Here is a 15,160-nt window from a genome sequence, read left to right on the forward strand (position 1 = left end):
TAAATGCATTATGTTTTTGGAGCAAATACATTTTATTTTATAGTTTTCTGTTAATAAGCCTAATGTTTGATATTAAATATTGTAAATGATGAGGGTGAGGATCAGATGTTACTTCTTCAACTTGAAAGTAGGTATCCCAATAGACTTCCCATGCCAGCTTTTCAGTTTCAAATTAGAGGTATTCCAGATGCAAATAACAGGGTCTTGAAGGAATGCATCAGTCACAGCTTTCCAAGATACTCAGTCACCTGCTACTTGTTCTACTCCTTAGGGAAGGCTTATCTGCCATTTATCAATATTTGGTCACAGATTAGTTATGTATAAACTGTCCAATACATATAGGAAGGAAAATTCTCTTGCAAAATACAGGCTTTCGGAGATATCGCCCTGCAAAATCATTATCTTTTTTCTTTTCTTTAATAAATCAAATTGATAGCCTTCCAAGACAGATTTTCCTTCCAACATCCTTTAAAAATTCCTTCTGCAATTCACTCATTTGATTGGACAATTACCTTCAATATTTTGTAACATTGAACAATGCTTAATAATAATAATACTTATACACTAAGCATGGCCAATTAGAAAGGTCAAAGCTGAAAAAGGGTCATGTATATAATGAAAAATCTATAATGAATTACAATGCACAAAGACACATATTTAAATTAGTAATTTTATTTTATAGCACATTCAGGAGACTATCTACTTGGGAAAATGCATTTTATATATTAGTGGAAAATGAGACCAGATAAGATAATAGAGTTTATTTTTTTTGATAGCCTTGACAATAAAGCTGAGATGTGTAGATTATTGTACTAAGAAATAGGGAATTCAGGCTTATTTCTGTTGAGAGAGACATGGAGAAAAAAAGACTTAGCATTGAGAAAAAATGACTTAGCACAATAAGTCATCTTGGAAGAATCTGATTGTGAATGAGCCATGAGAGCCAGAAGTGGCAACAAGTGGCCATAGAGATGCTATTTGCAACATATATTTATCTTCACTTTTTGAGTGGAGGTGGTGATCCCACTGAGACTTTAGTAAAATACACATAAGTGCCAACTCTCATACTATCAGGATTTCACCAACTATCTGAAGGCCAAAACACCAGATAAAAAAAAAAGAGAAGGGTAAAATGGATTTTGGTACAAAAAATTACTAAAATTGTCTGAAGGAAGACAGTAGATCAAAGATTATTTTTAATTTGGGCTTAATGAGTTAAATAATGTTAGTATTATCATCAGCAGTAGAGAGACTCAAACGAAGTGTTATTTTAGGCTTTGACCATAAATCCAATTTCACACATGTGAAAATTGTTACAATGAGGAGACACATAATATTATGAAAGCAATTATAATAGAGAATAATAATAGCCAACATTGCTTGTTTTACAGGTACTGTGTTAAGGTCTTTGATTTCATTAATACATTTAATATCACCATTAGTCCTAAGAGATACATAATACCACTATCCCCATTTAATAGATGACAAAACTGAAGTACTTAGAGTTAAAATAATCTCCTCCATGAAGTAGCTTGTTAGTGGCAAATTTGGGACTCAAACCCAGAAAGTCAAACTCAAGAGCTTGCTCATTTTATCACTGAATTACAGATACAGGGCTAGGGTTTGGCAAGGAAATATATTTAGAGAGAGATTAAGAAGAAGGGCTCTTAAGAAGCCTTCATTAAGATGAGGCAAGTGAGGTGCCTATGCTCCAAATTTGCAGGATCCTGAGGGTGAGATTCTCCTTAAACCTTGATTCACAGGACCTTGCTCCCAAGGAATTGTTGTCCTGAGACCAAGGCTTAAAGACACTTAGCATGGATTTATGCTCTACAAAATGGACAGTATAAAGCTGGGAGAAAAGATCTAGGTGGAAAATATTGGGATTAATACAGGGTCAGAGCAGAAGAGAAGTAGAATTGTGAAAGGATTAGGGAGAAAGTCTAGAGCACTGAAGTATTTCCCTGCACTTGAATAGGAGAAAAATTCCAGAAGGAATGGTTGGTAAAGAGGATGTTCCATTTACCAGGTCTGAGTAACAAATTATCTCAAAACTTAGTGAAGTGAGACATTTATTCAGTTTATAGAATTCATGCTCAGGAATTCAGACAAGGCAGAGTGGGGATAGATTGTCTCTGTTCCACCATGTCTGGGGCCTCCATTGGCAAGAAGTAAAGCTGGCATCACCTGAAGGCTATTCAGTAATGTCTGGCGGGTGAACTGGGCTGTCAACTGGGACATTATATGGGCTGGTAGCTGGAACACCACACAGAGCCTTGCTCTGTGGCCTGGCCTTTTCAAAGCATGATGACTATGCTCAAAGGGCAAGTATGCCAACAGAGAGCCAGGGAGAAGCTAGATTACTTTCATGACCTGACCTAGCTTTGGAAGCCACATAGCATGGTTTCTGTCATTTTCTTTTTAATTAATTAATTTATTTATTAATTAATTTATTTATTACAGTAGGTCCTTGTTGGTTATCTATTTTAAATATAGCAGTGTGTACATGTCAATCCCAAACTCCCAATCTATCCCTCCCCCCATCACCCTTCCCCCCGGTATCCATAAGTTCATTCTCTAAGTCTGTGAGTCTGTTTCTGTTTTGTAAATAAGTTTATTTGTATCAGTTTTTTTATTTTTAGATTCTGCATATAAGCAATATCATATGATATTTGTCTTTCTCTGACTGATTTACTTCACTTAGTATGCTAATCTCTAGGTCCATCCATGTTGCTGCAAATGGCATTATTTTATTCTTTTCTCATGGCTGAGTGATATTCCATTGTATATATGTACCACATCTTCTTTATCCCTTCCTCTGTCAATGGACATTTAGGTTGCTTCCATGTCTTGGTAGTCAGGGGTCTGCCCAAAGAGAGGAGAAATAGTTGATCTCTTGATGGGAAGTGACAAAGTTCTCAAAGAGTATGGGGGACTAGCAATATTGCTGTGACTATTTTTGGAAAATATACCACACAATACAGCATGAAACATGTTTGAAAGAATGGCCAAGTGGGTGATTTGGTATTGGATTTAGATGGATTTATTTCAGGATTGTGGTCGGTAAGAGGGGTCATGCTTAAGAAAATTCATTACAAAACAATAGACACTGGTCGCTTGTTCGAGAACTCCGGTAGTTAGAGTGAGAAAGAAACAGGGTAGTCGTTGGAATGAAGATCAAGATCAAGTGAGATGTTTCTCAAACATTATCAGGAAGTCCACAAATGCACAGTGAGGAAAAAGCTTTCCAACATAAATTCTAGAGAGAGGGAAGAAGTAACAAATTTTCGGCGGAAGAAAACATTTATTTTGCACTTACAATATAGTGTGTTAGGTGTTTCATTCTCTATGTCACTTAATCCCAACAATAGGGTAGATACATATTTTAAAGCTCATTTCATTCACAGAAAATTGAAGCCATCCAGGTGTGATAACTTTACTAGTTTATGAACTAAGCAATGGAATTAGGTTTAAGGTGGGCATAGATCAGAAGTTTGTGTTATTTTCCAACTGCTATTCAAGGTGCCTAAAGATAACTCCAATCAATTTTACTTTCTTAAAATTATTTTGCAGTAAGGTTTGTGGTCCAGTGTATCTGCTTTTTTGTACCTCTAAATATACTGGTACAGATTATATCTCCTTTTTCTTTTCCTGCTTTGATTAGCCAGAAAATAATTTGAAAGTAAATAGCAGACAGGTGAGCTCTTCTCATGAATATTTAGAATTGAGTCAGAAGTTGAGTACGCTCTTATTTATAGGAGTAAACCCTCAGAGTAATGAAAGGAGAGAAGGGCATGAAAGGCAAACATATTTAGTGATTGTGTTCAATGACCCAGGCATTGTGCTGGAAGATTAGCATTGCAGAAACACTAGTATGTCTTCCCTAGATTCTTGGTGTCTGAGGTTTAGACAGGAAAGGCATATTGTCCAAAGTTATTCATCTAGGTATAGCTGAGCCACAATTAAATCCATGACTTTCAAAACCCAAAGCTCTTTAATGCTGCCTTCTTTGAGAAATGTAATGGTGACTTTTCATGGTGACAGCAGTTCAAAATGAAATTTAAAAAATAACTTTTTATATTTGTCAAGATTTCACAACTAAATCAAACTCCTATACATCCATTATTCTGGCAAATCATATAAAAAGTTTATATTAGATAAAGAAGGAAAAATAGCTTTAGGGAATGTCTTGACTCAATAGACAAAAATAAAAGTTTACATCTTAAATTAGAGAAATCCGTTTATAAGTGTTGGGAGACAATTCTCCACGGGTCTCTCACATTCCTATACCTCTTTCACCCAGTGGCACTGATAGCTTTTCTGTTCAACTGTCTTTTCAGGGATGTTTGTAGAGTGAACAGCCTAGGAATATAGAAATAGTGTCTCCCTCCAGAACAGAGGGCAGATTTGTTTACTATGCATATAATAAAGGTCATGTCTCCCTCTAGCGGAATGATTGGGCAGGTTTGCTTGAGGCCCATTATAAAAGATTTGGATTCCCTAAGCTCTGTATTTCTCAGCTGTGATGGGAACTCACTGCATGGGCAGCATCCGTATGGGGCTCTCTACCTCCCCCTTGTGGAACTAGCCTGGGGCAACAAGGAAACTGACAGGATTGGGAAGGTCATGCCCTGTCCTGTTCCATGAGTAAATGTCCTATGATTCTGACCCAGGAGTTTTGCTTGCATCTTCTTGCAGGACACTGAAACTGGCAGGTGAACTTGTTGGCTTGCAAGAAAGTAAAAATCTCTGATCCTTCACAGTTTTTGACAATATATCTATTGGATGCTTTTTTTTTTAATTAAAAAACTTTTGTCACCACCTTTTTCTTTTTATTTGATAGCATCTAATTTTTTTAAGAGGAACTTGGAGGATATTTTGAGTCAGCAAATTTCCCAGGTGAAACTAGAAATGGATCCAGAAGATAAGAAAGAATAAACATGAGGTAGGAAGAAATAAAAGCCACAAGTGAGTCTGAGAAAATATTTCACAACTAAATCAAACTCCTATACATCCATTATTCTTGCAAATCATATACAAAGTTTATGTCAGATAATGAAGGAAGAGTGACTTTAGGGAATGGCTTGACCCAATGGACAAAAATAAAAGTTTGGCAGAAGTTTTCCTTTTCTTTTTTTCTTGTGTTTCAAAAATGAATACCCGGTAACTCTTTGATCTAAAATCAATGACCGAAAACAGCAACATGCACACATCACTGGCAGAATATGGAAACATAAGAAAACTCCTTTCACTGACAAGTATGGATTCTCAAATCAGTTTGTACAGGAGAGGAAACAGAAGCCTCATTACACGAATGTTCAAACATAGATTGAAACGGAACTTTTTCTTTATAAATTAATTAATTTATTTATTTTTGGCTGTGTTGGATCTTCGTTTGTGTGCAAGGGCTTTCTGTAGTTGCGGCGAGCGGGGGCCACTCTTCATCGCGGTGTGTGGGCCTCTCACTATCGCGGCCTCTCTTGTTGCGGAGCACAGGCTCCAGACGCGCAGGCTCAGTAGTTGTGGCTCACGGGCCCAGTTGCTCCGCGGCATGTGGGATCTTCCCAGACCAGGGCTCGAACCCGTGTCCCCTTCATTGGCAGGCGGATTCTCGACCACTGCACCACCAGGGAAGCCTGAAAAGGAACATTTTAAAATTCACACCACCTCTCCACGTTAGAGTAAAAACTTCATCCTGTGAGTATTAGAAAAATGCATTACAATTTTGTTATTAGTTTTTTATATTTCTATTAGAAAAATCAGTTAGACATATAACTTCATGAAAATCAGTTAGACATGTAAGTTCATGAAGAAGAGAAACCCTTCAGAAAGATGTGTTTTTGATTTACATGGAGTCGAAGACCTAGAGGAAACACACCTGTGTGAAAATTCTTCAAAGTTATAGCAATTAATAATTGAAATTCAGGAATACGACAAATCAGGAAATCAAGTAGTTAAGACTAAACGGGTGTATAGCAACAGTTACAGCCTCAACACTTCACCAGGGTCAGAAAAATGATCTTTTAAGCCTTGCTATTCAAAATCCTGCCCATGGATCAGTAGGCTGGTATCTTCTGAGTGATAGGAATCTTATAAATACAGAAACTCAGGCTCCAAACAGTGAATCAAAATCTGTGTTTTCACAAGATCCTCAGGGGATTAATATACAACATAAATTTTGAGGACTGCTGGGATAAATAGGATGGCTTGATTTTGTCTCTATCCTACCTCCCTTCTTTGTCCATGATAAGTACAGATCTTTCAAAACTGAGAATCTCATCACAGATCTTCTTAATGACAACACATGACCAGATAAAGCCCAGGCTCAGTGGGATTCTATGTAAGACCATCTAAGATTTGGCTCCTGACATTCTCTAACTTCATGCCCTCTTCACCCATTAAATTCCCCCAACACATGAGTGGTATCATCTTTTCAGCATCCCTGGCCCAAATGTGCACATGTGTGTGCCTGCATGCACACACACACACACACACACACACACTGGAACCCTATCATTCCAACATGCCCAGTTACTTATAGTACTGTAAACATGCCTTGCCATTGAGTACTCACCTCTTCACACAGGGTAACCCTGCCGTCTGAAATGACCTTTTCTGTTTTCTCTCTCTATCAAAATGCATCTCTTCCATCTCTCCCAATCTTAGAAACCCTCCCAATTCTCCCAGGTCCTGATTCTTCCCCTATTGTTTTCCAGATAGTGGCAGCTACCCTTTTCTCCCTCACAGCCCAGCCCATGTGTCTAATTTAACCCCATTCTGCCTTCAAATTATTTCTTCAACGAATCTTCTCTCAATCCCTTCTACTACTACCACCCGTAAGCCAAGATCAACAATTTTTCAAGAGGGAGCTGATTATTCTTCCCCTCTTAATTTTCTACACTTGTTCCCAGTGTATGTGGTTCGTTTATTTAGTTGGTCTCCTCCTCTCACCATCCCTAGTCCAAATCAGATCTATTCCAACCTCATTACACTGATCCATTTGTTTCCCACAGCTGAAAGCCTGCCTTTTTTCTTTCTGGGGAGCTAAATATTACTTGTTTAAAAGATGCAGTAAAAATTCTTCCTTTTCCATAAAACAACTGTTTCTTGAATACACTAGCCTTATAAAAAATGCTAACTTTCAGGAAATGTGGCAGTCAGAGTATCGATCACAAAAGAACTCTGATGTGATAATGTACTCTCTTAGATTTTTCCATAACACACACACATACACACACACACACACACACACACAGACATACACACACAATTTTCCTTCCCTGCTTTTCAGATTGAAAGTTGTTTGAGGTTAGTGCTTGAGGAAACCACACTCAGGCTTATATTACCCTATATCCTCTTAACTATCTTCCATATTTTCTTTGACTCCATCATGTTATCTTTTTTTTTTCATCTCCATCCCCTTGACATGGATCTATCATAGCTTCTTGTGCATTATTAAAATTGTCCTCTAACTTGTCCTGTTGCTTCCAGCCTCCAAAATTCTCAACTCTGGCCTTGTTACTCCCTTGCCCCAAATTCTTCTGTGCCACTTTGTAGTTTCCAGAATTTAGCACCAAACACTTGGCAAGAAACACAAAGCCCAGTGTGATGTCGCTCATGTCTTGGGTTTCCAGGCCCTTTTTTCCATATGTAACAACCATCTCACCTGCACTGACCTTGAATTCCCAAATTAAGTCAAACACTTTTTTTTCCCCAGTTTTATTTTCTCAGATCATATGTTCTCTTTTTTTCTGAAACAACCATCCTCTACTCATCCTCCTGGTGAGCTCTTTTCTTTCTTCAAGATGTGGCTTAATCTCCTCTTGGAAATATTTTTGTGCCTCCCTGCATACTCTGTTCTCTGATGTCACATGTGTTACTGATTTTTTGACACTTGCCATGCTGTTGCGATCATTAATTTCTAGGCTGTGAGTCATTGCCAGCTGGGAGCATGTGTTTCATTCTTAATAATGTAGAAGGTGAAACAAAATGTTTGCTGAATGAATGAATGACTGATAAGCCTTTCTTATACTCTTAGACTTTTCCCCCTTCAGGTCAGGCATTCAGCATTGTAAGTTTTGTCTGGTGAACTCTACTGTGAATGTGAAGCTAAGGAATATTTATGGTTATCTTCTCACATCAGTCAGTTTGGCTCATTGAGTTTCTAAGCAAAATTCAACTGTTTCATAAATGCATAAGTCAGCTTCTCTGCATACTATTTTTTCTCTGTCTCTCTCTCTCTCTCTCTCTCCTTCTTCTCATAAGTCTACATTCTCTCATCATTTTGCAATGACAAGAATGCATTGAATTTTTTGTTTGACTCAGAGAATCCTTTTCTCATTTTGCTTCATCTGTCTACTATCTGAACATTATATTTGAATGGTTCTTGCGTTGTCATTTCTCTTTGAATCAGTGAAACTTAAAGTGTAAAAGATGGAAGTAACTTCAGCAGTAATTGGATCCCACTCTTTGGTTTTGCAGATGGGGAAATAAAGACGTTGAAGGCAGCGGAAGATGAAAGCATGTCCTGGAGTTGAAGCCTGATCCTGTTATCCACTGTGGGAAATGTTTGTCATTTGTTTTGGTGCCTACGATCTGAAACCTTTTCCTATTTTTTAATAAATCCCCCATTTAAGAGTCAGAGTGTGCCTCATACCCTAGAACTGAAAATACCATCTACTTTTACAGCCTTCCTGGCTGCTAGGAAGGTCAAGGCTCCATCAGATGCACCCACCTTAGACTTTAAGTTGGAAGCTAGTGATCTGAGTAAAGTGGGCTTGACTCATTTCCCTGACAGAGGAGGCATCTCCACTGACTTTCCCAAAGCCTCAACTGCAGTGATTTTGCAGTGTGTCTGATGATGTAGGTGCTGGGTAATGTGTAGAGCACCCAGTGATGAGAACACTGGTCTCCACGTTGTATTAGTTTTGTGGTTTGGTTTCAGTCACTATCACTTTCTATAAAGCTGTAAAGCCTGAATCTCCAGCCCTCCTTGAAAGCCAAGTAATAGATTTGTTCTCTGTCATGGTCAGATGGAGTCAATGTTTTGTTGTTGCCACGCTTTAGTTTTTTAACCTGCTTGATTATCTTTTTAGTTCTTAATTGCTATCTGAACTTACACTTTCTTTGCTTATTTTTCAGTGTCAATTTTCCCACAAAATGTAAGCAGTGTGAGGGAAGAGCCATTATCTATCTTTCTTCCTACACTATATCCTCTCTGCTACAACAGTGCCTGCCCAGTAAATATTTATTTTTTTATTAATAAATTAATTAATAAATGAATACAATTTTTTTCTCTCCTACCTTTCTTTTTTTTAAGATCTCTTTTTCCCCTCAAATTTCTGTTTTCCTTTGGAAGTATGCATTTTGTTTCTTAATATTTTCCTTCTTTTATTTTTTGTTTTTGCATTTGTTTTTTTCTTAAATGTGCGTGGGGATCTCTGGATATTCTTGCATAGTTTTGCATGAAAAGTAACACTGATCTGTATAAGAAGCAGCCTGAGCTTCCTCTGCTCTTGAGTAGGTCTGTCTACCCATAAGCTCCTGTGTCTGAAAGAAAGGGGAGATGACCATAAGCCTGCTGACTGTAAGCATAGGGGTGGGCTGTTTTGAATGAAAGATTTCACTGTAGGTGTTTGAAAATGAAAGAGGGTGTGAAAACCCCACAACTCCAAAGACTGAGGCCTTATACTAGGTACAAACTAGGAGTTCTAGCTCTCCTTGGGGAAATAGTAAAATACCATTGGATGAGCATCCTTTCATTTTAGATTGGAGTAATTCTACGCCAGTGATTCTGTGGAGGGCGGAGTGGGAGAGAGGCAGTCTGATGCCCTGATCAATCAATTTCTCTGATCTCTGCCCTCATCCTTCTCTGGCTTTCTGTGCCCCCCAATAACAAACCAGAGCCTCTCTCCTGTGAGAAGAACAGCCAGAGCTCCCAAACACCTTAAGCTTCTGTGGGCTGAGTTCTCACCACTGTTGTACTGTCCTATTCTCTTTCTGTCTTCCATAATGTCATCAAAATTACTGGTGTCTTTTATATCTTCACCCTGTGCCTCATTTATTGTCCTTTGTATATCTTCTCTAACCTTTCACCAAACTATGGGGAGAATGGTAGGTAAATTTGGCAAATCAGTTTGCATCTTGAGTAAAAAATCCAAAGACGATACTAAAAGTATATATCCCTAGATTTTACCCTAGTTGTTACAAATATAATTTAAAAATTAATTTTTATTGAGGTTCTTGTGGTAAGCTGGTGCAGGTCTGTGGTTCAGCATTCAGAATGACTTGTTTTAGAGAAGCTTTGGACCAAGCCTTTTTGCTCTTCTTCTATAACACCTCCAAATAGAAACCTAGCTTCTGCTTATACATACTTCTAATTGATTCACCAGTAAATGATCAATGAACATGTATTGGAGGAAGAGAAAAATGAGGAGGAAAGGAAGGAAGGAGAGAGTGGGAGTTCTTCCATTAGGTAATACAAACATTTGAGTGTGAGTTATGTGCCAAGCACTGTATAGATGCTGAGACTGGATGGGACTTCATCCTTGTGTAGGTGAGCCTTTCTGATTTCATTTGTCTTAGCAATAAAGAGAATGAGTTGTGGTTCTGATCCAAGACACTGACATAGGAGGTTCCTGAACTCACATCCTCCCATAGACACACTAAATCTACAGTTACACACAGCGCAATTCCCTCTAAAAGAAATACAGAGTATACCTGAGTGACTTATAAACATCAGGCAAATGAGAAAATATTCACATTGAAATGGGAAGAAAAGGCTGAGACATACTCTCATCATAAACCCCACTTCCATCACAGTAACACAAAAATGAGATGGAACACACAAATCCTAGCTTCTCCATGAAGAGAAAAGAACCTGGACCCAACTTCTAGTTCTCAAAACTTCCACCTCATGTATGAGCTCACAAAACACCCAGCTCTGAAATCCCATGGGGCTTGTGTTGTTTTGACTCACAACACTATGATAAACAAAGAGACCATTCTTAACAGCTTCCTAAGGACTCGCTGTGGCTGTCCTCACAGGGCTCAGCACAGAGGGAGCAGACAGAAATGGACCAACTCCCCATCATTCCCTGAAAGAAGTCTATTGGCATACTTTGGAATGTATGCTTCCTGAGGGTCATTTCCAATCACCCTAAGTCTAGGTGCTGACTGATATGCTCCCCTTTGTGACACTGACATGTCTTGTTATACCCTCTCAACTACTGGGAGCCACTAAAAACAAACAAAGAAGGTGACTTGGACAATCTTAGAGGTATGAGAGACAATAAAGGGCTCAGGCCAACCTGAATGATAAGGTTCATCTCCTACAAGAGACCACTCTATTAAGATTGTGAGACATAGTTTTTTATATGATGTGCAGGAAACAACACAGAGGGTCAAGGAAAATGAAGAAATAGAGGATTATGTTCCAAACAAAAGAACAATATAAAATTCCAAAAATAATCATTAATGAAATGGAGACAAGTGATTTACCTGACAAAGAGTTTGAAATAATGGTTATAAAGATGCTTATTGAGGTCAGGAGAAAAATACAAGAACAAAGTGAAAATTTCAATGGATAAAAATTATTAAAAAAGAACCAAACAGAAATCATAAAGCTAAAGAACACAGTAACTGAACTTAAAAATTCAGCTGAGAGATTCAACAGCAGACTAGATGCAAAAGAAAAAAAAGAAAAAAAAAGAATAAGCAAACTTGAAAACAGGGCAGTGGAATTCATTCAATCAGAAATGAGGGGGGAAAAATGAAAATGAGTAAAAATTGCTTAAGAGTCTTATGGGAGATTATCAAAAGGACCAATATATGCATTATAAGGATCCCAGAAAGAGAATAAACAAAGAGATAGGGACAGATACTCATTCAAAAAATAATGGCTGAAAGCTTCCATTACCTGGGAAAAGAAACACAGCTAGATCCAGAAAGCCCATAAAGTTTCCTAATAAGATGAATTCAAAGAGGCCCACCCAAAAATCTGCTCAACATCACTAATCATTAGAGAAATGAAAATCAAAACTACAATGAGATATCACCTCACACTGGTCAGAATGACCATGATGAAAAAATCTAGAAACAATAAATGCTGGAGAGGGTGTGGGGAAAAGGGAACCCTCCTGCACTGTTGGTGGGAATGTAAATTGATACAGTCACTATGGAGAACAGTATGGAGGTTCCTTAAAAATTAAAAATAGAATTATCATATGACCCAGCAATCTCTCTACTGGGCATATACCCTGAGAAAACCATAATTCAAAAAGATACATGTACCACAATGTTCATTGTCACAATAGCCAGAACATGGAAGCAACCTAAATGTCCATCAACAGAGGAATGGGTAAAGAAGATGTGGCACATATATACAATGGAACATTACTTAGCCATAAAAAGGAATGAAACTGAGTTATTTGTAATGAGGTGGATGGACCTAGAGACTGTCATACAGAGTGAAGTAAGTCAGAAAGAGAAAAACAAATACCATATGCTAACGCACATATATGGAATCTAAAAAAGTGGTACTTATGAACCTAGTGGCAGGACAAGAATAAAGATGCAGATGTAGAGAATGGACTTGAGGACATGGGGGGGAAGGGCAAGTTGGGACAAGTAGAGATTAACACTGACATAGATACACTACCAAATGTAAAATGGATGGCTAGCGGGTAGCTGCTGCATAGCACAGGGAGATCAGTTTGATGTTTTGTGATGACCTAGAAGGATGGGGTGGGGAGGGTGGGAGGGAGGCTGAAGAGGTAGGGGATATGGAGATATATGTATATATATTGTTGATTCACTTTGCTGTGCAACAGAAACTAACAAAACATTGTAAAGCAATTATACTCCAATGAAGATATTTTTTAAAAGGCCCACCTAAGACACATAATTAAAATTTCAAAAGTCAAATGCAAAGCAAAAAACTAAAATAAATACACACAAGAAAAAGAGAAAATCATCTAAGAATAACACTATAGAAAATTATCAAATCACAAAGAAAGAATGCAAGAGAAGGAAAAAGGAAAAAAATAATTTGAAAATGCCAGAAAATAAACACCAAAATGGCAATATTAAGTCCATACCTGTTAATAATTACTTTAAAAGTATATGGACTAAATTCTCCAATCAAAAGTCATAGAGTGGCTAAATGGTTAAAAAAAAAAAAAAACAAAACTCAGCTATACACTGCCTATAAGAGACTCACATCAGATTTAAGGACAACACAGACTAAAAGTAAAGAGAGGAGAAAAAGATATCCCATGCAAATGGAAACCAGAAGAAAGCAGGGGTAACTATACTCATATTAAACAATATCAATTTTAAGCCAAAGACTGTAAAAGACACAAAGAAGGCCATTATATAATGATAAATGGGTCAATCCACAAAGGGTATAACATCTATAAATAAATACCCAATTTGTAAGTATGCAACTAACATAGAAGCACATAAATATATAAAGCAAATAATAAGAGATCTGAGGGAGAAACAGAAAGCAATACAAAGATAGTAGGAAACTTTAGTATCCCATTTTCAACAATGGATAAATCATCCATAGGTAAAATTGATGAGGAAATTTTGTACTTAAAAGACATGTTAAAAAAAAAAAAAAAAAAGACATGTTAGACCAAAAAAATTTAATAGACATTTATAGAATGTTTCATCCATTAGCAGCAGAATACACATTAGAACATTCTTCAGGATAGATCATGTGTTAGGCCATAAAAGAAGTCTTAAGACATTTAGAAACTGAAATCATATTAAGCATCTTTTCTGATTACAGCGGTTTGAAACTAGAAATCAATTGCAAGAAGAAAACTGGAAAATTCACAAATATGTGGAAATTAACTCACTCCTGAGGATCATTGGGTCAAAAAAGAAATCAAAAGAGAATAAAAAATATATATCTTGAGGCAAATGTGAATGGAAATACAACATACCAAAACTAATGGTTTGCTGCAAAAGTAGTTCTAAAATGGAAGTTCATAGCAATAAACACCTACATTAAGAAAAAAGAAAGACCTCAAATAAACAACCTAATTTTACACTTTAAGAAACTAGAAAAAAAAAGAACAAATTAAGCCAAAAGTGAGTAGAAGGAAGGACATGGAAAAGATTAGGGCAGAAATAAATAAAAGAGAGATTAAGAACATAGTAAAGGTTAATGAAATTGAGAGCTGCTTTTTTGAAAAGATAAACAAATAGACAATTCTTTAATTAGACTTACCAAGGTAAAAAGTGAGAGTACTCAATAAAGTTGAAAATGAAAAAGGAAATATTACAACTGATACCATACAAGTATAAAGGATCATAAGAGACTACTAAGAATAATTGTACTCCAATAAATCAGATAACCTAGAAACAATGGATAAATTCCTAGATACATATTACCTACCAAGTCTGAATCATTAAGAAATAGAAAATCTGAACAGAGTAATTACTAGTAAGGAAATTGAATTGGTAATCAAAAACTTCTCAGCAAAGAAATGTCCAGAACATATGCTTTTACTGGTGAATTCTACCAAACATTTAAAGAAGAATTAGTACCAATCCTCTCAAACCCTTCCAAAAATACAAGAGGAGAGAATATTTCCAAAGTTCTTTCCTGAGGCCAGCAATACCCTTATAACAAAACCAGATAAGGATACTACAGGGAAAGAAAATTGTAAGCCAATACCCTAGATGAAAACAGATGCAAAAATCCTCAAAATACATTAGCAAACTGAAATCAAGAGTACATTCAAAATATCATAATTGAGAGGATTTTATTCCAGAGATGCAAGAATGGTTCAACTTTCATGAATCAATCAATGTGATACACCACATTGACAAAATAAAGGAAAAACATCATATGATCATATCAACAGGTGCAGAAAAAGCACTTGACAAAATTCAACAAGAATTCACGATTAGAACTCTAAACAAAGTGGATATAGAGGGAATGTACCTCAACATAATAAAGCCCATATATGATAAGCTCACAACTAATATCATACTCAATGGTGAAAAACTGAAAGCTTTCCTCTAAGATCGGGAACAAAGTAAGAAAACCCAATCTCATCACTATTAATTAACATAGTACTGTAAGTCCTAGAAAAAGCAATTAGGAAAATAAAAAAAAAAAATAAGAAAAAGAAATAAATGGCAT

The sequence above is a fragment of the Balaenoptera borealis genome (genome assembly GCF_965194805.1).
Source record: "Balaenoptera borealis genome assembly, chromosome: 6".
Lineage (NCBI taxonomy): Eukaryota > Metazoa > Chordata > Mammalia > Artiodactyla > Balaenopteridae > Balaenoptera > Balaenoptera borealis.